Raw genomic sequence first — 24,694 nt, 5'->3', positions numbered from 1 at the left:
ATTTAGATCTCCTAGTGTGCTCTGTCTTTGGTCGGTTCATTGTGATTGTTTCCTCAAACTGCCCCTCATATATGTTGCTACCTGTCAGCCTCGTGAGTTTATCCTTGTCATCCCTGAAGAAGTCTTTGTAATACCGTGAGTGTTTGTTTATAGTTAGTGTTTAGTGTCTTTATCTGGTCAGCCCTGTCTTGTTTGGTTATTTAGTCCTTACCCTAGCTATTGTTTTCCCCCTCGTGGGTTTTGTTTTCCCCTGTTGTCATCAATAAACCCTTTGTGTTGAGAATCCTGTCTGCACTTGAGTTCCTCCCTTACCAACCCATAACAGAATGAACCGACCCCACCCTGGGGGATCAGGCAAGTCCCTCCCAAAATCCTGAGGCACCTCCCACTACCTTCAGTCTCCCCAACAAGCGAGGGAGACGGTTGTCGTGGGAGTCAGCTTCAGAGTCTTCGGCGTCCGAGTCTGCCCTGCCCGAGACCAAACTCCCCCAACCCGCCTCTGACCCAGCTGTGGCCTCTGCACCGTGCCCAAGGAGGAAGAGGAAGAAGAAGGGGCCTGCCGGTCCTGTGACCCTGTCTCCTCCCGTGCCAGCAGCGGAGAGCGCTGGCGTGCCCGAGCCAGCAGCGGTGAGCGTGCCCGTGCCAGCAGCGGTGAGCGTGCCCGTGCCAGCAGCGGTGAGCGTGCCCGAGCCAGCAGCGGTGAGCGTGCCCGAGCCAGCAGCCTTGAGCGCTGGCGTGCCCGTGCCAGCAGCGGTGAGCGTGCCCGTGCCAGCAGCGGAGAGCGTGCCCGAGCGCGAGCAGCGGAGAGCGCTGGCGTGCCCGAGCGAGCAGCGGAGAGCGCTGGCGTGCCCGAGCGAGCAGCGGAGAGCGCTGGCGTGCCCGAGCGAGCAGCGGAGAGCGCTGGCGTGCCCGAGCGAGCAGCGGAGAGCGCTGGCGTGCCCCGAGCCAGCAGCGGAGAGCGCTGGCGTGCCCGAGCCAGCAGCGGAGAGCGCTGGCGTGCCCGAGCCAGCAGCGGAGAGCGCTGGCGTGCCCGAGCCAGCAGCGGAGAGCGCTGGCGTGCCCGAGCCAGCAGCGGAGAGCGCTGGCGTGCCCGAGCCAGTGAATAAGAGAACAGGTTTCAAGTCTGCTGTCGTGAGGGCGGATGAGAGAGCCGCGGCCGACTCTGCAGCAGAAACTTTGATACAGTCTGTCTCGTCTCGTAAGGAGATGCCGGTTATTATAGCCGCCAAAGCCTTGTCTGATTATTTGTCCCGTCTTGTCCAGATCCTGGAAATCCCCGCCAGGTCTGGGTGGTCTAGGGTGGGGAGTGGTCTCAGGACCATTTACAACAGAGGACATGACAGGAGAACTCACGAGGCTGACAGGTAGCAACATATATGAGGGGCAGTTTGAGGAAACAATCACAATGAACCGACCAAAGACAGAGCACACTAGGAGATCTAAATAGGGGAACTAATCAAGACACGACAGGTGGCACAGATAGGACAATCACGACAAGACTAGGATAACAAGGGGGGGCGGGGCAAGGGAACGAGACAACACAAGCACATGGCCCAAAGACAAGGCCATGTGCTTGTACACAAAACACGGGTCTGTCATGATCCTGCCTCTAGACTAGAGAAAAGTCAGGACATGATGGCAGGACCATGACACTTACAGGTTTGGAAGGACATGAGGGTTACTAATGACAGAATTTTCATTTTAAGGTGAACTAACCCTTTACATCTTCACAGCAGATCTCTCTCTCTCTCTCTCTCTCTCTCTCTCTCTCTCTCTCTCTCTCGTTTTTTAGTAAATAGGTTCATGTCTCTGTTCTTTCACTGCAGCAGAGTACTGCTCTTTCTGAAAGTAAGGAACGCATTTATAGTGATTTTTCATGTCACCGCTCAAAAATAAATAATTTCCACATGAGCATACAGCACCAGCAACATGTCCTTTCTTCTCTACCTGTTTTTTCACTTTCCAGTCTGAGTAAAATCTCTTTTTTTGGGGGCTAATTTTATCTGTAAAAGAAACCTAGTTAATAATTATGCACACCTGAATATAAGGAGTTTTTTTTACTTCCAGCCTTCATGGACAATTATATCTCACTTATAAATGATTATATACAAAGTCAGTAGTAGTTATAAAGATTGATGTGGTTTGGAATTGGTAAAATGTGCTTGGGAAAAAAAATATGATCAGAATATCAGTGTGATATATAATAATTGTGCACGCACTGTAGTTAGTTGCACTTGTGTTATCAACCAGCTTTGCATGTGTGGATGATAAGAAAACTACCACAAAAGATTATTTTGCATAAATAAATTAAAATGACTTTTAAAGTTATCAAATGAAGGAAGCATGTCTTGGGGCAGGGGTTCTCATCTCTGGCCTTCAAGGTCCACTTTCCTGCAGAGTTTAGCTCCATCCCTGATCAAACTCACCTGAACAAGCTCATCAGGGTCTTCAGGATCACTAGAAAGTTACAGTCAGGTAAGTTTGAGCAAAATTGGAGCAAAACTCTACAGAAAAGAAACCCTGTACAGGGCATACTCCTTCATTAAAACTATTAAAATTCATTTATTTATTTATGCAAAATGATCTTTTGTGGTAGTTTTCCTATCATCCACACATGCAAAGTTGGTTGATAACACAAGTGCAATTAACTGTTTACAATTACTTGTTTGCATAGAATATATTAGGTAAAAACATAAATATACAAACTGACATTGTGTTGGTGTTGAATGGATTTGTCTGATTCTAAAATATATTGGTTTGTTTAGATGTTAAACTTGATCTGAAACTCATTTACACTTTCACTTCTCGTGCACTTTCACTGGATACATCCTGAATAACAGCAGGTTTATTTTGCTCCGTCAATCATTGTGTCACACCATCACTCTGTTTGGATTTTTGTTGCCTGTCTTGTTCTTTGACCTAGTTTCTGTCTCCCCTTTGATTACTCGAGTTAGTTCACCTGTGTCTTGTCAATCATCCTTATTTGACTGTGTACTTAAGTTCCTGTCAGTTCAGTGTGTGTTTGTCAGATCTTAAATGTCCATACCTTGTGTGTCTCCACCTGTCCTGTCTGGATTATACCTGTGTGGATTATTAAAACCGTCTCGTTATCTTCATCTTCATGTCTGTTCCTTCTGCACGCTCGTGTGACATTCCTTTTGTGGGACATTTATAGACTAAGTGATGACTACAGAAATTAGTTTTTTTTTTTTTTTAGGAAATTAATATTTACAAAAGATGGAAAAGCATGAAAGTAATGTACTTAAATATGAAATGTTGCATGAATTGCATCAAACTGCTAATGTCACATTTCCTTAGATTTTGGCCACTTGATTAAAAGATCTGTTCATCCTCATTCTTGTGCTGTTTCAAATCTGTGTTATTTTTCATGTGGTACAAATTTATTTTCTTATTTTCATACAACAACTGTTTATAGTGAGCATGTCTGTGGTCAGACACAGACTTGATCTGTTTTCCAACTGCAAAATAGTTCTGCTTTTCTGACTTTCTCCTACTTTTGTTTTCAGACAAGAATTCTCACAAACACTTAAACACTTCCCCTAACGGCCGGTTATCCTAAACCTCTGAACACACACAAGGATCCCCTTTAACTTTCCCACTTCTGCTCGAATGTTCCTGGTCATGGAGTAAACAAACTATCATTGTGTTTGTGTGTGAATGTTTTTAGATGAAAACATAATGGCTCATACATTTAATCTGCATGTCATGCTGATCTGGTCACTGAATCAATTTCTGTAACAAAACCTACTGGGAGAACATTAATGCTTTATATAAGATTTGTGTCTGGATAAACAAGGAAGAAATGTCCCTTTGAATGAATTATTGCATGATGATTGTACCCTGTGTTTATATTTATGTTGTAGTTTAGACTAGAGCTAGTTGTCACAGAGTTCTCACAAGGTTTTTGTATCTCAGTAACTCACACTAAAGGCTTTGAAACAAATGTATAATTACTCAAGATAACAATATAACTCTTATTAAAATGTAATGTTTTGAAGGAAAACATTGCTGTGTGAGCCAAGAATACAAAACACACATCAAACCAACATTATGTGTGTTGTGTGTCTTCCAGATCACTTTCAGTCTGTATTCATGATGTCCAGAAATGAACTCACTGAAACGAAGATGCAGTCTCTTGTGAAAACAGCGTAGCATGTGATGTTTAAAATGTTTTATATGTGATCCAGAGAAATATACACTGAGGAACACGGTTTCTAGAAAAAAAGTAGATTAATGTGTATTTCTTTTTTCTGTTTAGTCAATGAATCTGCAAAAACATGGGCACAAAAATATTTAAAAAAGAGTCTTTTCACTATCAGTGTTTAGTATCACTGACAACTTTTAGTAATTTTTTGTTTTTGTATTTTTTTTTTTTTATTCATTTTTTTTTTTTTTTTTTTGTTTTTTTTTTTGTAGATAGTTTTATTATATGTGAGTGATACATATTTCCTTGGCAACTCTATGAAACTAAACAAGTTTAGGTTTTTTATACACTTCATTTTATTACAGTTTATTACAAGGTTTCAGTTTTAGTTATCTATAATAACCCTGCTAACTGTGAAGATGAATAAACATCGAACATTACAATGGCCTCATATTTACTGCTTACAGTCTGTGTATGTAATTTTACACTACCTCACCCTTGAGGAACATTTCTGCTGTTAACTCATGCAAATACAACCACAAGACAAAGAGTCACGATTGGGGAAGGTGTACACTACAGTTTTATATAATGTTTTGTGAGTGCTTAGAAGTAAAGACAAAGCACTCATCAGAGTGCTAAAGAAAAGCCCTCATCTTATTGAGGGGCAGTCGTGGCCTAATGGATAGAGTCTCTGACTTATAACCCAAAGGTCGGGGATTCAAGTCTCAGTTTATATTAGTTAGCATTGGTTACCCACTGCTCCGGGTGTGTGTTCACGGTGTGTGTTTGTTTACTACTCACTACTGTGTGTGTGGACATGGATGGGTTAAATGCAGAGAACAAATTCCAAGTATGGGACCCCACACGTCACATCCTTTCCTTTCCTTATTGATGCTCATGATCAATAGTCACCAGTTCAAAGAATACCACCAACACACACTAGTTCTGTCTTTGTTTAGGCTCAGTGCCAGAAGAGACGTCACCAGTGCACACTGTACTTCTCTAAACCTCTTAACCTCAGACACTTCAACATCAGACATCAGAGCTGCACCGGAGATTCACTAGATTCAGATCATCACAAGGTAATGACACCATTAACTTTATTTGTGTTAGATGAAAGACTTTTATTATTAATTCTGGATATTGTATTATAATGAAACTAAACTGAAAGTGTATTTATTTATGTAAGAGATAGTGGAAAAAAAATGTTTAAGAGAAATAAATTCATTGGAGAAGATCTTTGCTGCAACACAAACTGTAGGAGAATTAAACAGAGAGAAAAAGAAAATTGGCAAACAATATAATGTAATGAAACAGGAGAGAAACAGACACTGAACCGAGTCTGATGGAGCAGTATTAAATTCGTATATCCTCTGTAGAAATCACAGATCAGACCAAAAGTTTATTTTCACGTCTGTGATCAAAGGGGCAGGGGCTTTTGTATGTATAATCTTTTATCTCTTCTCCCGAACCAAATTAATCAGTTATGTCTATCTAGAAACAGGAGCACAATGGCAGAGGGAGAGTGCCACAAAAAAAAAAAAAGTATAAGACACATTTTACGGCAGACTACACGAAAGTGTACCCCTGTCTTATAAGTGTCAAACATAATGACAGTCTTGCTCGCTGCACTATTTGTAACAGCGACTTCAGCATTTCCCATGGTGGGTTAAATGATTGCAAAAGGCATGTTGAGATGAGTTGACAAGTTTCATCTCATGTGCATATTATTCAGGCTAGTTCCCAAGGCTACATGAAAACAACAAACTGCACTTTTGCAATATAGCCCAGCAGAGAGTACAAAAGCACTGTCCAACATGTTGGATTTCTTTGGGAAAAGGTTTGGACCATCTGCTCAACCAATGGCCAGCCTTTAGTTCTTATTTTGAATCACATAGTGAGAATCAGAAGTCCTGTTACATTCAGAAGAGGCTGACAGACCCCACTATGAAACTTTACACTTGTTTTCTGCACAGTGTCACACAGTGCTTTGATAAATTTAATTTGATATTTCAAAACAAGACACCAGTTCTTTTCAAGTTAAATGACAGTGTAGAAGAACTCCTGCATGACATGGCAAGCAGATTTATTGTGCCAAAGGTATTGAGAGAACTGAAATTGCAGGAGATAGATGTGAGCAACCCTGAAATTCACTGTCCAGATGAGGAACTTTTTGTTGGGTTCTTGACGAGGAGGCATTTGCTAAGTGAGGAAGCACTCTCCACTCACAAAACGAAGCAGTTCTTCAAAGATGCCAGAGCATTCTATGTCAGAAGCTTTCAAAAAGTAAAAGAAAAGTTCCCAATGAGAGACCAAATCTTGACAAATCTGTCAGTGGTCAATCCAGAGAACCAAGATGATGTGAAACCAGAGCAAATTTTGACTTTGGCAGAGAGATTTCCAAATGTGATGAAGGTAGATGCTAGAGAACAACTCAATTTGGAAATCATGGATTATGTCTCAACTAACCTGGAAGCACTGGTGCCAATTTACAAGAATTTACCAGTCGATGAGTTCTGGGGGAAGCTGTCCAAAGTAAGATCTGTAAGCTCGGGGCAGTTGAGATTTAGGGAGATCAGTCAGCTGATGAAGGTGCTATTGGTGCTGCCAAATTCTAACTGTGATGTGAAAAGGGCATTCAGCATTGTGCGTCACATCAAGACAGAATTTAGGAGTCAGATGTCTCACCAAACACTTGTGAATCTGATGTCTTGCAAGATAAACAAATTTATTGACAGAGTGCTATGAGGTTGAGGTTTCTGGAAAGTTGCTTAAATCTGCGAAGCAAGCATCAACAAAGTACAACGAAAGCTTGCAACAAAAGTAAAAGGCATAGGAAATAGGCCTAGGCCTATATGTAGGCTACATTTGGCGTGTATGCAAATAGTTACTTCATTGTTCTGTTATACTCAGCTGTATTTCGGGATACAAGTAAAGTCATGCTCTGTGGTGAAATGGCATATCCTTGTCCTCCTTCCTCTTTTTTTTTTTTGGGGGGGGGGGGGGGGGGGGGGGGGGGGGGGGTGGCTTCGTGATACCTCCCTGAAATGACTTTTTGCAGGTTGGGATGTCTGATGTTGCATGAGTCTGAAACAGTAATGAAGCAAATGAATCAGCATCGAGTGCATTTCATCAGTGATTTACATTATATCTTGGAATATCTGAAGGCATGTTTTTAATAATATATCTCATCATTAAAACAACAGATTTTACAGTAACACTTTACAATAAGGTTCATTAGTTAACAGTAGTTAACTACTTTAGTTAACGAACTAAGAATGAATAATAGTTCTTCAGCATTTATTAATCTTAGTTCATGTTTATTTCAGCATTTACTAATGCATTATTAAAATCAACAGTTGTGTCTGACAGTTAATACAATCTGAACTAACAGTGAATAACTGTATCCTCATTAACTAACATTAAGAAAGATTAATAAATACTGTAATAAATGTATTGTTCACTGTTTGTTCATGTTAGTTAATACATTAACTAATGGAACCTATTTTACACATGGGGAAAAATACTGTACATTGTAGTTTTAAAAACATTTATAGGGAGTCGGGATTCTATACAAGAAGCAGCAAAGCACTTCATTATCACAGTGATCAAGAAAAGCCCCTATGTTAATGATTTTGATGATCATGATCAGTGGTCACTAATTCAAAGAACGGAGCATCACAGACTAAAGATGATAGTCTCAGTTACCATGGTTTTAAATTTGTAACAGATAATATAAAGAACTAGAAGCTCAAAATGATTAATCAGGATGTTGAAATGTGTTTACTTAAAGACAATTTTATGTCATATTATTAGGATACCAATTAGTACAGAAAAATGTGCACGTAAATCCCAATACATGACTGTTTAAACAAATCCACAATTATCAGTTATATTTCTCTAGGCTCAGTGCTCAGCCTCTGACTCCTCAACATCAGAGATCTTTTTGCTTTGAGAAAGCCTGTTTAGAAAGTTTGAAAAGTTTAAGAAGTTTAAAAAGTTTAAAAAAGCAAGTGATTAGCATATTGCTAGCATTACTAGCAAGTGACTAGCATGTCATTAGCATGATTAGCAAAGTTACTAGCATGTTTCTAGCATGATTAGCATGTCGTTAGCATGATTAGCAAGTTATTAGCATGGTGCAAGCACATTTCTAGCATGATTAGCATCAGTCTGAAGATCTGGGCTGAGTTTGGAGTCTGTAGAGTTAAAGCTCTAGGAGGAGTTAGTTTAAATTGTTTCTCAAGCCAACTTAATAAGTAATAATGCGTTGTTTCAACTTTAAAAAAGTAAGTGTTCCTGCTGACTTAAGTTGGATATTTACTGTAATCTCAACCAATTTTAAGTAATCTAAACTAAAGTTCATTTTAATTTTAAGTTGATAACTAATTGCAGCAGTATTTTTTACAGTATAAATATTACAGCATATTAATTACTATATCATACTGTATAAAATTGTTAGACATGACACAATGTGACTTTTTATTAAGTTGACACTGTTTTTATCTACAGTGTAAAAAACCTGTAGATGACATCTATGGCTGCCATTTGTGATTATACTTCATTGAAAATCTTGAATTTATATAGTATTTTTATTTTTTTATTAATTTTCTCTGAAATTTAGATATTTTCAGCGTTCTATTAGCTTCTCATAGTTGGTTTAAGACGGTCACCGTGATTTTGCCAAGTAAGACATGTTCCTGAACTCCAAAAAGTGATAGTGAAACATAAACCTGTATTACACAAAAATCCCTGATAAATGTCAAACTTCACTTGAACTCTAAATTGTAGATTTTGCTGTATAAATGAATGGCAGAACATCAGTGGAGCGTCACAAACAACATGAGCAGCAAAGAGAACAAGAGTCAATCTACTGAAGCAGGAGAGAAACAGAGCAAGACACGAGTCAGACTGAACAGCTCTGGAATACACAGACCAAACTGTGAATGTTTATGATCTTTATGAGAAAACACTGTTACATGTATTTATTTAATCCTCAACTCTGTTTCATCTTCTGTTATCTGAACACATAAAATTAATCCTAAACTTCAACATTCATCCACTGCTAATAAACTGTCTGAAAATAATCAGATGTTTGTGATTTGCAGTTTGTCATGATGCAGACAGACCTGCAGAGCTTCATTCTGATGATACAAAGACAGACGCTCACAGATGAGGTGAGATATTAATAACATACAGAGAAACCTGAAATACAGTGTTATACTGACAGTCCTGACAGATGTTTTCTCTTTTTTAGAAAGCAGCAAATATTGTATCTTACTTAAGATTGTAAGCTTAGATTTAATCCAAAGTTTGACTGAGTGTTTAAGAAAAATTAAAATTTTATAGTACAGCTAAATACAATGCTAATAGTTATATCTTCATCTCTTCACTTTCAGATAATATAAACCATCACACTTTTATTTTGGAGAAAGCAGCAAGAAAGCCCTTAAAGCTTTTCTTTTGTTGGCAGCAGCTTTTTAAGAGTTTATGGAGAAACAGAGCATGGTGTGCATCACAGACTGACTGAGAGACAGGACTTTTATTCTGACAAGGACAACATTGGGCATGAAACACAAAACTGATGGAACAATATCCCATCTTGGTGTGTTTTATCTTACGATTCAGTCATAAGCTCACAGAAGGTGGTAATGCACAAGACTTGATCTGAAAAAATGAAGATAATGAAGAAGAAAGAAATGATGACGAAAAAGATGATGTGGAACATGTTTGGAGATTTTAGGATTATGATTTTTTTGGGGGACTGTATATTTGCACACTTTTTTTCGCCTTGATGAATAAGTCAGTCTGTTGTCTGACCGGTTTATCCTAACATTTTGTTTTCAGATGCATTTTAAGTGTCTCAAACTGAGCCACACACAAAGAAAAGGATGACTTTTGTGTTAAAATACCGGCAGCTGCGGCTGCTAGAACTTCACCGGAAAAAAAATATGGTAGCAACATTTTAGGTTTTAGAGGCTTAAAAAAAGATGCATTCCATTAACTGATAATGTTAATATACCTACCTACTTAAGTAGTAATATGTGTATTGAACTATTATAATAAACTGATAACAACCAACAACAGGTGGTGATGAGAAAGTCACATGATGAACCAAAGCTCATAACAAACAGCTTTTTCCACAAGCTGAGGAGAATAATACTAACGTATAGAGAAGCTGCACACACACTCACTAAACACCGTCATGGTAACACACACACAATACTAAAATAGTGGAATAAACATTCATTTTACAACATTAGATGTAAGATAACCCTACACATCTGATAAGAGAGAAAAAAAGAAGAAGAAATTGTTATTTCAATCAAAAACATCTAATAAGAAGTGTCATTCAGGGAATTCCTGGAGTGTCAGTTTATGTTTTTTTTTTCACTTTCAAAAACTCTAACTACAGTTATTCAGCATATATAGTGTGGAAACTTACCGTTAACTAATTAACCGTTTTTTACTGCATTTTTAGTCTTTCAATGTTACAATCAGGATTATAATGTTATAATCAGGTTGCCAAAAGAATAAATAATATTTAGAACTTGACTTTAACTCATGTTTCTAATTGATATATCTTTTGTATTTAAAGGTGAATATTGTTGATACGGTCTCGTTTGGTACTAAAATATACATTGATTAATTCTAGGAAGGTAATTAAAAAGAATTGGGGATTGTTTGGGTGTTGTCTCACAATGTTTTGAGGTGTTGTTTTAATGTGATATACTGTAGCTGCTCACTTGATTGATTTTGATTGTTAAAGGTGTCATCAAATGAAAATGTTTGAATCTTTGAGTACTTACTGAACTATTACCTTTGCTTGTGTGTGTGTTTGTCTGACGTTGCTATTTTTAACTTTTTGAATAAAGGGAGTGTAACAGTGTGCAGATAATTTCTTTTTTTCCATTTTTTTTCTTACAGAGTTTAGCTCCAACCCTGATCAAACTCACCTGAACAAGCTCAGCAGGGTAAATTTGAGCAAAATTGGAGCAAATCTCTGCAGGAAAGAAAACCCCATATAGGGCATACTGTACTCCCTCATTAGAACTATTAAAAGTCATTTTAATTGATTTATGCAAAATGATCTTTTGTGGTAGTTTTCCTATCATCAGTTGGTTGATAACACAGGTGTAGTTAACTATGTTTACAATTACTTGTTTGCATAGAATATATGAATATAGAAATTTGTTTTGAGCAGTAGAGCATGCTTGTTTGTTATTTCTCCGATCACAAATGCAGACATGGTTTTATGTTTACGTGTCGCGATATGCAACGCACTGCATAAAAGACAGTATAAATCATTATAATCAGTAATTATGTCCCCACTGGATGCAACAAATGCCTTGTTTGTAATGGGTTTTATTGATTTTGTGTCTCGTTGTGCTGGGAGACATCATAGTTTGTTGCAAGTTTTTCGTAACATTTCCGTCACATGCTTGAGGTATTCGGCCAATCACAACACACTGGATAGCTGGCCAATCAGAGCACACCTCGCTTTTTCAGAACGATGAGCTTTGTAAAAATCGCCGTGTTTCAGAAGGCGGGGCATAGAGGAGCAACAATAATATACATTATGTGGAAAAAACTCTGAGTTCTTGTCATATTTGATTACAATTTTCTAAACTATAGCAAATACACTGTGATAATGTGAGAAATGTTGAAGGTGTCTGAATAAATTTTGGTTTGACTGTATACTTAATTTTTACATTGAAGACTATGCAGTGCTATTTTACATTTGATTATTCGGCTTCTGTACCTGGACACCTACAAACTTGAAAAAACTTAAACATTGTGTAAATAGCACAAATAAATAAATAAAACGAACAATCAAATTAAACAATTTCAAGCAGGGCCCACTAGTACAACCTGCACCGGGGCCCCGCAAACCCCAGCTACGGCCCTGACTGCTGCTCATGAAAATGTGTGATTGAAACACACCTGATTCACATCAGCAGCTCATCAATGACTTTAACAGAAACACAAGACTCCAGACTTTTACACCAGACTTCTACTGTTTACACAACAGACTCATTAGAGAAGAAGGTGATCAAAGATTGCTACAAGTTATGATGCTTTACACAAACGTGTGAGTTGATAACTAAATGACATTTAGTGAACTGACCTGGAAGAATGTCACATGTATTAAATACAATTTAAGGCATTATAAATCAAATATGTATCAGTGTGTTTTGTGTAGAATATAGACTGCAGTTATCATCTTTGTCCACTAGATGGAAGTAGATCTTCAGTCTCAAAGGTGTTTAGTTTCAGGTTCCAGTATGAGAAGAATCTGATCTGCAGCTGAATGAGGATCATAATGACACACATGGAGCATAAAGAGACTCTCATCACACACATCTGATGAATCTGAATCATATTACAGCATCAGTGATATGCTATTTAAACTGCAAATAGCTCAATTGTATTTATACACATAGGCGTAGCTTGACGCTTGTCAGTCAAATTTTTAAATACATTTTAGCATTTCTGTAGTAAACGTACAAAGTCACAATCCATGTGAGTTACCATTAAAAGCGGTTTTACTGTGATTAGCGCAGCAGCAAGCGCGTGAGGCTGTCATGGCAACCAGATACATTGCATGCGAATTACTTGTAAAGGCTGCGATGTCTATTTCTGCTTCAGCAATAAACATTTTGAATAGAATGCACCATAAACATGTTCGCCAACAGAATCGCAAAGTAGATTTTAAGCAAATCAACAGTGAATTATCCACTGCTTTAAAATAGATATCTGTTGGACATTATTCAAGTTAAACGCACAGGCATACAAACACATTTAGTAACGTTAAATCTTACTGAAAATGGCCGATTAAGCAGTTTATATTCTGAAATATATTGAAAGATTGGCCCTTATGACTGGTTTTGTTCTCCAGGGTCACATTCATGATTATTGTCTGAGTTCATAGAGTTCTGTGTTTTCTAGTGGATGAATATTTTAACAGGCTCTGTCACATCTGTCCAGGTGAGAACGGCTCTTGTGCAGTGCATCAGTCTGTTAGTTGATCAGATGAGTCTGGAGGAGATCTGTCAACTCATCTCAGATGTATTAAAGTATGAAGAACAGATCTCTGAAAGAGTCCAAGATCTGAACAGACTGTAGTCTGGAGCGATGGAGTCTGAGATTTGTGTGTTCTTTAGAACATGCTGAAGATCTTTTGACATCAGAATGAAACTTTACAGGTCTGTCTGGATCATCTGAGACTAGATTAGTATCTTGAGGCCATGAGTTTCTTATTTTGAGGCCACGAGTTAGTATCTTGAGGCCATGAGTTTCTTATTTTGAGGCCACGAGTTACTTATCACAAAGAAGCGTTTGTGAAACAGAAAGGTTCTTCAGATGTTGAAGGTTCTTTATGGAATCATTTAGACACAAAGGTTCTTCTATAGCATCGTGAAGCACCTTTATTTTAAGAGTGTATTGAGTAATTCGTATAAGCAGAAGTGTGTGTTGTCACACAGTTACAGTGTTACCACATCCTAGACTACAGGACCATGGCAGAATTATGAAATATCCATGATAAGGATGCAACACTCTAGATATTTCTAAATGAAAGCGTGATCAACAGACAATTAATTTCTCACTGGAGCAGCAGGGCCTTGAAAACAGTTTGAGAAGAAAGACACACATTAACTGTGAAAAACTTGAAATATGTCATGAAATACATGAAGACCGATTCTTTAAACGTTTATGTATGAATAACTCTTGAGGGATGAGCACCAGTTCAAGATATGACTTTCTCTTGGGCATTTCATCATTTTTGACAGTTGTCTCACTTAAATCTCTTGTTGGCCATTTTACTTATTAACTATAATAATTATGCACAGCTGTATATAATATTTTTCATTTTAAGATACTCATGAATTACCGATCACCTGAATGACCACACAGAAATCCTAATCCTAAACTGTCATTTCATGTTATATAAACTGTATGAAGATTATCATATGTTTGTATTTGTGATTTTTTATACTCATGATCCATGCTGACTCACAGACAAGGTCAGATATTACACATCATATGCAGACAATCAAATTAATTCAAATAGATTAGACGCAGTAACTTGTAATATCGACAGCTGGGTGTGTTATAGTTCTGAGAGTGTTTTCTCTCTTTAGAAAGCAGTGGTTCATTTTGTCTAACCAGCAGAACATTCATCAGATTCAGTCCCTGATCAAGCAGTGCATGTCTTGTAATAATAATTCATTTATACACACAGTTTAGACAGGATGAATGAGTTGTACTGTACTACTCTTTTCATATAATGCATGTTTTTTTATAAATGAGCAATAACAATGATTATGTATTATTAGAACACAATGTAGCATACCTCTCAGAAATCACAGAAATATGAACTGTAATGAAGTAAGTTTTTTAAATGAATTTCACTGTATTTAATCAGTACTACTGAATGACATTCAGTTCACACACTGCTTCAAATAAATATGAATAATACTTCTGTTAACTTTTTGTGTTATTTTCCATGTTGTACGTTGTGATTTTAAAAAAAGAATGTTACTGTAATATTGTATGCATTCATAAAAAAAAACAATACATGAGAAAAATAGCAGCAGGCAACAAAGCACATTGCAAACCTTTAAAACAGCTGAGATTACACTTTTCAATAAATTATTGAATTTAAAAGGTTGTAGATCAGTATATATTTATTTTTATTTCAATTTTTTTAAAGGTGTTTGGTTTGATAACTGTTATATATATATAGAAGAGAAAGAGAATAATGTGTCTACACACACTCACACACACATGATCTTAATCACTTTTATAATATCAGAGGTCAAAACTAGCAGAAAAATAAGTAATTGAACTAATGATTTTTATTTTATTTATTTATTTATTTATTTATTTTTTTTGCCAAAAAAAAAAAAAACAAAACAAAAAAAAACCTTTAAGCATAAAAGGTGGGTTCATTTCCACATATTCTAGTGATATTTTGACAATCAAACGTTCTCTAACCTGTTGCATGTCTTAATTAGCGTAATGAAAAACTTCTAAAGGGTTCACAAAGGTTCAAGCAGCACTGTTTCAGTAAGCAGAGGAATATGTGTATTATAATATACTCTGAGAGCATGTAGCAGCTGTTCCTTTACTCCACTGTGTAGTAACTTTACTGTGCAGCTGATGACGATGTACTAACTGTGTAAAAACAGCATCATGCTCCAGTTCCTTCTTTTCTTTTCGGCTCAGTGTCAGAAGAGGCATTAACCCGTGCTTCTCTGTAACACTTACAGACACTTCAACACAGACAGCTCATCACAAGGTAATGACTCCCTTATCTTTAATTGTGTTGAAGATGAAAGACTTTCATCATTAAATCAGATTTATATTATAATGAAATTAAACTTTCAATTGTATGTTTTCTTGTCCAACTAAATTGCTCACATCTTAAAGGGGTTGTCTAAAGGCTTGCTTGTGTTTATGGGGTGCACTGTAACATGGATTCATGCTTCTTGTTATTTAACTTTTAAAAAAAAAACAAAAAAAAAAAACATTATTTTTCACATACTGAGACCCAGAGAATATTAGTGAAGCGGACTGCGCAGAACTTGTGCAATCACGGCTCTTACAGGATGTTTCAGAATAGTATGGTTTTTTTTGTAGTTATCTCATTTTTAAGATACACTGTTATTTGTAAATGCTATTGTTGTTTCTGTTATCTTTTGATATACGGTTTTATCCGTACTAAAGCTTTATCCATACTACAAATTATGATGGAGATATTAACAGAAAACAACTTAAAGAACATACAACAATTCTTCCTCTTCTCTAAAGCAGCCCGACATGGCCCCTCCCACTCTGTTGCATGTTCCAGGGGGCGGGGTATATTTAAATTTCATGGTTTATGATGTCACTAATCCAGGAAGTAGCTCACTGTAGTCCGTACCAGCAGTTTGTTGTAGGCCTTAAAAAGCGAATTCTGAAAAAGACAATTTCTCACTTTGCATTGAACTTTGAGCATCATAACTTTGCAGATGTTGTTTATGCTCTAACAGCAACATTACACACTAACTAATATAAAAAAAGTGAAATCGTAATCTATGACTCCTTTAAAAATAAATATTAGTGGTTTTTCAACTTAAGTGTTCATGCTTGACTTAAAATTGTAAGTTCATTATTTTAATTTCCTTTACTTAAGTTTTTTTAAGTTATCTCAAAAATTTTGAAGCTGTTATAACTAACTGAAGCAGTATATTTTTACAGTATTTTACTGTATAATTATGTATACAGTAGTTAGTTTAAGAATAAATCAAACTTTACACAGATTTTACAGATTCTTAAATATGATGCTATATGTATTTTATAAGTTGACACTGTTTTTATCCAGAATTATTGCAGTCAATGTATAAACCTGAAGACAAACATACATACAAGATCAGACATGGCCTCCATAAATATATTCCAAAATAAAAAATGTAAAACAGTTATATGTAACTAAACACCTTCACAGGTGTTAGTCTCTCAATTTCATTCCCATCTACAAAGAGGAATAATGTTGAACTGCAATGAAGCATCCTGTAGTGAATTCTGAACACTAGAGTCTCGTTCTTGTTTTCTAAACACATTTTATGATAGAAATCATTGTATAATGCTATCTGTTAGTGTTTGTCATGTCATTGTTTTATCTGTGAGAAAGTGTGTTTGTTTGGTGAAAACCTTTGCTTGTGTTATAAAGAATGAGCTGATTTGAGACTGTATGAAGTGTTTTTGTAGTTTTAATGCATTTTGAGTGTGAAATTACTGCTGTGTCAAACTTAAGTTAGTTAGGAGTAAGGCTTTAGATCTGATTTTATCATCGTATACTGTACATACAGTAACAGCACACAAGCCTAAGGTGAAAGTGAAACATAAACCAGTATTACACAATAATCACTGATACATGCCAAACTTCATTTTAACTCTAACTGTACATTTTGCAATACAAATTAAAGGCTGAACCTCACTGGAGCTTCAGAATCTGCAGCAATCACAAAATGATCAGCAAAGAAGACGAGAGTCAATCAACTGAAGCAGGAGAGAAACAGACACGGAGACAAGTTACACGGAACAGCATTTATGGAGACAGACCAAACTGTGAGTGTTTATTATCTTTATGATAAATCACTGTTACATGTATCTATTTCACCATCAGCTCTGTTTCGTCTTCTGAATGCATACGATGAATCCTGAGCTTTAACATTCATCCATTGTAAATGAAGATGTGATTTCTATAGTTTGTCATGATTCGTGATTTCTATAGTTTGTCATATTCAAAGACAGACGCTCACAGATGAGGTGAGATATTAATAACATACAGAGAATAAATATCTAAAACTGAAATACAGTTCTGACAGAAGGTTTTCTCTTTTTAGTAAGCAGCAAAAAAACTAATATTGGACTTAAGAACTGTAAACTTAGTCAAACGTTTGACTGTTTAATACAAATAATTGTATTTTATATTACAGCTGTAGAAATACAATACTATTTGTTATATCTTACTTTCTTCACTTTCAGATGATAAACTATCAAGCTCTGCTCTGAAAACACTGGATCATGATCTGCTCTTATGTCACTGAACACAGATCAATGAAGTGTAAATATTCACAGCCTTTGCCATTTCATAATCAAACTAAGCAATATTGTGATTTAGATTTTATTTTGATTTAGAATGCTGCCCTAGAAAAAAAAAAGTTTTTTTTTACAACACAAATTTGTCACACACACACACACACACACACACCACACACACACACACACACACACACAATAATGCATAAAGATTGATTTATACTGTGAAAAAAAAATACACTATAAAAATTTAAAATATTATCTGGCGAAGCATTGCCATTTATGACGTTGATACTGCTTTTATCCAGCATTAGAGTTACTGCTTGATGTATAAACCTGAAGATCTGAGCATCTGTGGTTGTCAACAGAATAAAGCAATTGCAATTAATCTGCATTTCTGTATATTACATCTTTTAAGCAATTTTCAAGCCACTATTACATTTTTACAGTAAAGCACAATTCAAATGTTGTGTAATGCACAACATAGTACAACTGTCTTATCATCTGTGCAAACTGAAAGTGTTTCTGAGACTTAGTTCTCTTTTTTTCTTTTTCTTTCTTTTTTTTTCCACTGTTGATTTTGTAATTTGTGCTTTAAGTTGTGAAGTTTTCATGGTCAAACTCCCACACTCACTATCACAATAAAGCAGTTAAATGATTAATGTTAATGCATAGTACATCTTTTTCCCTTTGAATTTAGTATATAATTAAACCTAGGGCCAGCTGGACAAATATAGCCACTAAGTTAAGACTGTGTCTCAAGAACTAGTTTAACCAACTAAGTTTACCAAGAGTTAATCAGTCTTACCTTTCAGGTCCAGATTGGGTCAGTCTACCTTTTATAACTGACTTTAAAAAGTTATGACCAGTCTTTAATAAAAATTAAGTAATCAATTTATAAGTATTATACCTTGGCTATAGATGTCTTTTTTTTTCCGATACATTATTATTAGTATTAGTATTATTAATAATTTATATTCACTTTATATTTAAGGGTTACAATTTACAGTGTTTAAAATGTCCAAAAAACAACAACATCACTGAAACATCTAAAGATAGACCCCCCTAAGAGTTAAAGGGATCTACAAATGCAAATGAAAGTTAATGTTAAATGAAAGTAACTTAGACTTTATCCACTTAATTTTGTTGTATTTAAAGCGTTTCTTAGAAATCGTTGAACAGGGACAGAACATTTTGGGAAACAGCATTTAAGTCAAACAAAGATGTGAAATTTAAGTCAAACAGCTCACTAATATATATATATATATATATATATATATATATATATATATATATATATATATATATATATATATATATACATTTCACTGGATTCTGTGTGTATTTTGTTAAAGACTCAATCAGACGTTTGGTTTTGTAGCTGATGGTGCTCATGGTTCAATGGGTCTGATCTCATTATGCAGATTTATCTCCAGTTTCACTCAACAATGTAAAATATCTGTTTCTGAATGTCACTTTCTTTAAAAAAATAAAATAGGAAACAGTAAATTATTTCTGTTCTAACCAGAGACTCTTTCTGGATTCATCTGTCAGCTGATGATGTCTTTCTGGATTCATCTGTCAGCTGATGATGATGTTTTATATCTAGCAAATCTCCATAATCTAAGAATTTGTGTAAAATCACCTGTTCAGAGAATATCTGATTTCAGACGCAGTCAGATCATCTTTAATATAAACTGACATGCATTAAACAAAAAAATCTACTGTAGGAAAATCACCTTGACATGATGACCTGATCCACATCAGCAGCTCATCAATGACTTTAACAGAAACACAAGACTCACCTGATCCACATCAGCAGCTCATCAATGACTTTAACAGAAACACAAGACTCACTCAATCCTATACATATAATTTAAGGCATTATAAATCAAATATGCATCAGTTGATGTGTTTTGTGTAGAATATTGACTGCAGTTATCATCTTTGTCCACTAGATGGAAGTAGATCTTCAGTCTCAAAGGTGTTTAGTTTCAGGTTCCAGTATGAGAAGAATCTGATCTGCAGCTGAATGAGGATCATAATGACACACATGGAGCATAAAGAGACTCATCACACACATCTGATGAACCTGAATCATATTACAGCATCAGTGTTATAATTAGCTTCATCACACTGCTTGAGAAAGGAGATGACAAGCTTGACAATATTTTAAAAAAGATAATAGGCAAGAAAACTGGGATTAATATCTGATGCGTTTGTATGGCAAAATGGCTCATAATTAAGACATTTTTAACATGTACAAATAAAGTATCACACTATTAACTTAAAAGTTCTGGTGAATAAAGATGCATCAAAACTATTATGATAAATAGAGAAACAACAGCGAAATAGGCCTAGAAATAAAAACAAAGCATCCACAGAATTTCTTTTTTTTTTGTTTTTTGATGTGTGTGTTTTACTCTAAATATATATAGTGTATATTTTGGTGTGGGTGTTTGTTGATTGCATTTTGAGACACAAAGTTAGATATTTCAAGATGTTTTAGATGTTTTTGATGAAATCCGAGAGCTCTCTGACCCTCCTTAGACAGCAACACAACTGTAAACAATGTAATCAAAAATATCTTAATTTGTGTGACTTCAGGAGTTCAACTAATGTTATGAAGCTACGAGAATACTTATGAGAATACAAAGAAAACAAAAATAACAACTTTATACAACAATTGAGGGTCAGAAAAATCCCTTGGATTTCATCAGAAATATCTTAATTTGTGTTCTGAAGATGAAAAAGGTCTTACAGGTTTGGAACGACATGAGGGTTACTAATGACAGGATTTTAATTTTAAGGTGAATTATCTCTTTACATCTTCACAGCAGATCTCTCTCTCTTTTTTTTTTTTAGTAAATAGGTTCATGTCTTTGTTCTTTCACTGCAGCAGAGTACTGCTCTTTCTGAAAGTAAGGAATGCATTTATAGTGATTTTTCATGTCACCGCTCAAAAATAAATAATTTCCACATGAGCATACAGCACCAGCAACATGTCCTTTCTTCTCTACCTGTTTTTTCACTTTCCAGTCTGAGTAAAATCTCTTTTTTTTGGGGGCTAATTTTATCTGTAAAAGAAACCTAGTTAATAATTATGCACACCTGAAAACAAGGATCCCCTTTAACTTTCCCACTTCTGCTAGAATGTTCCTGGTCATGGAGTAAACAAACTATCATTGTGTTTTGTGTGTGAATGTTATTAGATGAAAACACAACGGCTCATACATTTAATCTGCATGTCCTGCTGATCTGGTCACTGAATCAATTTCTGCAGCAAAACCTACTGGATGAATATTAAACTCATTTAATGCTTTATATAAGATGTGTGTCTAGATAAAAAGTGAAGAAATGTCCCTTTGAATGAATTATTGCATGATGATTGTACCCTGTGTTTATATTTATGTTGTAGTTTAGACTGTAGTTGAGACCAGGGCTAGTTGTCACAGGGATCTCACAAAGCTTTTATCTCAATATCTCACATGAGACAAACGTATAATTACTCAAAAGCTTCTTTTAGCTCATTTTAACCCTTCTTAAATTAGGACATAATTGTTTGTTTGTTTGTTTTTTAATCTCAATTACATAGTTGAGTTTGTCAGTCTACCTATTGTCCATATAAGCTATACGGAACTTCAGTGTTGGAAAAATGTTGTCTAAGATAACAATAAAAATATAAGTACTGGTATTAAAATTTCATGTTTAGAAGGAAAACATTGCTGTGTAAGCCAAGCATACGAAACACACATCAAACCAACATTATGTGTGTTGTGTGTCTTCCAGATCACTTTCAGTCTGTATTCATGATGTCCAGTTTAATCTGATAGCAGATTGTGTAGTTTTTATCTAGAAAACACAAGCAGATCATTGATAGAGGGAAAAAAAGCACTAGCTTATTTATGAGTACTGCACAGTATGCACTATTCTCTATTTTAAAAACAACAACAAGTAATTATTTTTAACATCACCTTAACTTATTATTGACCAGGGCTGTGTTTCACAAAAGCATCGTAAGCTTAAGAACATCGTAGACCCACTGAACCCAATGGAGCTACGATCAACTTAGACTCACAATGCTTTTTGGAAACGCAGCTCAGACTGTTCTGATCTGATCAAAGCTCTGACATTTTCACAGAAAACTGCATTACAAAGGCACAGTCCTGATTTGTTTTTAATTACTGAAGTGAAAACAGCGTAGCATGTGATGTTTAAAATGTGAGATATTAGCCTTCAGAATAACTGCAGTGTTATGAATACAGTGTATTTATTTTGTGGATTAATGTGTATTTCTTTTTTCTGTTTAGTCAATGAATCTGCAAAAACATGGGCACAAAAAAAGATTAGGAAAAAGAGAGTCTTTCCACTATCAGTGTTATTTTAGTATCACTGACAACTTTTAGTAATTTTTTGTTTTTGTATTTTTTTTTTTTTATTCATTTTTGTTTCATTTTAAGTTTCTTTTAGTACATCAAGTTATACTAAATGAAAGTGATACATATTTCCTTGGCAACTCTATGAAACTAAACAAGCAGTTAATGTTAATTTTCTTTCAAGGTTTCAGTTTTGATTTTAGTTTACTATAATAACCCTGCTGACTGTGAAGATGAATTGACATTGAACATTACAATGGCCTCATATTTACTGCTTACAGTCTGTGTATGTAATTTTACACTACCTCACCCTTGAGGAACATTTCTGCTGTTTACTCATGCAAATACAACCACAAGACAAAGAGTCACGATTGGGGAAGGTGGTTATTTTACCTCGACTGTCTGTCTCACTGATAGCTTTCAGACAGGTGTGATGCAAGATCCTCAAGTAAAGCTGTTTTTTTTAAACATGGGCCCTTTGCAAACATGATTGGATAAATGAATGACGTGATACATTATGACGTGCCCTAGTATAATATCAAGTACAAATAATGAAATACAAAAGGAAACAAAGTGAGAAAATACTGAGCGGTGAGTCAAACTCAGGATCCTACAGACCTGGAGATCCGGTTTATCTTCAGCAGGATTCTGTGAAAGAGCTGTTTGTGCTGCAGTCGTGTTTAGAAGTATTGTTTGTAAGGGCTTTTTGTTCTGGTTTATTTTAGTCTGGTTTATGTGTCACTTTATTTAACCTAAACATTGAATGTGTAACAAATAAAGAGCCCTCATCTTATTGAGGGGCAGTCGTGGCCTAATGGATAGAGTCTCTGACTTATAACCCAAAGGTCTGGGATTCAAGTCTCAGTTTATATTAGTTGTGTGGCGGCTTGGGACTAGAGGTACACCAAAAATTTAGGAGAGTCACAGACTACGCCACCCCGGGGCCTCTTTCCGGGGAAATGCCCTTTAAACAAGAACAAGGCTCAGAGGTTTGTTATATCAGAGTCAAGTATCAGACATGGGTTGAGTGTAAAAAAAAAAAAAAACAAAAAAACTACTTTCATTAATGAGAAAAGTATCAAATTTTATTTAACACGACAACAATAAATCAAAAGAATCTACACACAAAATGACACACAAACACTCACTTCAGAATGGGGCGCTGGCTCTCCTTGGCAGAAATGATACAGCAATCATACGTGCACACTCACTGCACAACGCTCACACACTCACGTGAGACTGGAGCGCTTGCGCAGAAATGATGCAGCAGTACAATCGGGAAGAGACGCTGCAACCAGCTGCCCCAATTCTGAAAGTAAGAGGAACAAAAAATAACAAAACACACGCAGTAAACCAATCATATCCACAACAATAAACAGAGCCCCAGACAATCTAAAACGATTTTAAGAGTTCACCACATCAGTTTTACTCGTCGAATCAAGGTGCCGCGTCCGGTCACCAGACAATGCTAGGATGGACAGAAATGGGCAAACACCACTAACAATATCACAGGGAAGTCATGGCCTAATGGTTAGAGAGTCAGACTCCCAATCGAAGGGTTGTGAGTTTGAGTCTCGGGCCGGCAGGAATTGTGGGTAGGGGGGAGTGCATGTACAGTTCTCTCTCCACCTTCAATACCACGACTGAGGTGTCCTTGAGCAAGGCATCGAACCCCCAACTGCTCCCCGAGCACCGCAGCATAAATGATACCCACTGCTCCGGGTGTGTGTTCACAGTGTGTGTGTGTGTGTTCACTGCTGTGTGTGTGTGCACTTCAGATGGGTTAAATGTTTAGCACGAATTCTGAGTATGGGTCACCATACTTTGCTGAATGTCACGTCACTTTCAAAGAAAAACACATTCTATAGGCTGCCCTTAGGTTGCCCGCACATAAGAAATAAACAAACAAAAATAAACTTGAATCACACAAAATCTATATATGGATAATATACCCAGCACAACTCAAGTCAATAGGAAAAATATAAACCACACAACAACAATCAACTCACAAGAAAATCAAATAATGTTTAAAAAACAAACTGCCGAAAGGAATGGTGTAAGTTAGTTGGCTGATCTAATATGTGGACGCCACTGGAGGCTTTTGATTCAAATTGGTTACTCACAGCACAGAATCGATGATACAAGCACCACGCCAACGGCTGCAATCATCGGTCCAGCTGATGTAGTGGGTTCAACACCATGAACATGACCAATGGACGAGAGATCAAGCACAGCGCGTCAACACGCGAGCGGAAAGAGTTAATGCTCGTCTGCCGGTTCAATCATGCAGACAAACTAGTACAGTCCCGTCTCACTTTAGATCCTGAAAACAGGATATAATCACTGCGACAAATCCGATGATGTCGAAATCGGCAGCAAAAAACAATGCAGACAGCACAAGGAACATCTGCATAGAGGTTTAGATGAACCAAGAGCCCCACTGTAATGTCCCTTTCACATTGGCCCGCACCTTAAATATAAAAATATAACAAAATATGAATTTGGCCAGCCCGGCTACTAGCAATCATATATTCGTTAATGGTTAAAACATACCTGTAGTGCGATC

General features: G+C 36.3%; 2 long non-coding RNA genes across 2 annotated transcripts; both read left to right on the top strand.

The window, feature by feature from the left end:
• The first annotated feature begins 5,113 nt into the window (after positions 1–5,113).
• LOC122141265 lies at positions 5,114–9,090 on the top strand. Its single transcript, XR_006157646.1, has 2 exons — positions 5,114–5,247; positions 8,957–9,090. It is a non-coding gene; the product is annotated as an uncharacterized LOC122141265 (long non-coding RNA).
• Positions 9,091–15,391: 6,301 nt separating this feature from the next.
• On the top strand, positions 15,392–17,217 carry LOC122141264. Its single transcript, XR_006157645.1, has 2 exons — positions 15,392–15,467; positions 17,137–17,217. It is a non-coding gene; the product is annotated as an uncharacterized LOC122141264 (long non-coding RNA).
• Positions 17,218–24,694: the final 7,477 nt, after the last annotated feature.

This window comes from Cyprinus carpio, chromosome B21 (genome assembly GCF_018340385.1).
Source record: "Cyprinus carpio isolate SPL01 chromosome B21, ASM1834038v1, whole genome shotgun sequence".
Classification (NCBI taxonomy): Eukaryota; Metazoa; Chordata; class Actinopteri; order Cypriniformes; family Cyprinidae; genus Cyprinus; species Cyprinus carpio.
This window is presented reverse-complemented; position numbering and strand designations above follow the sequence as displayed.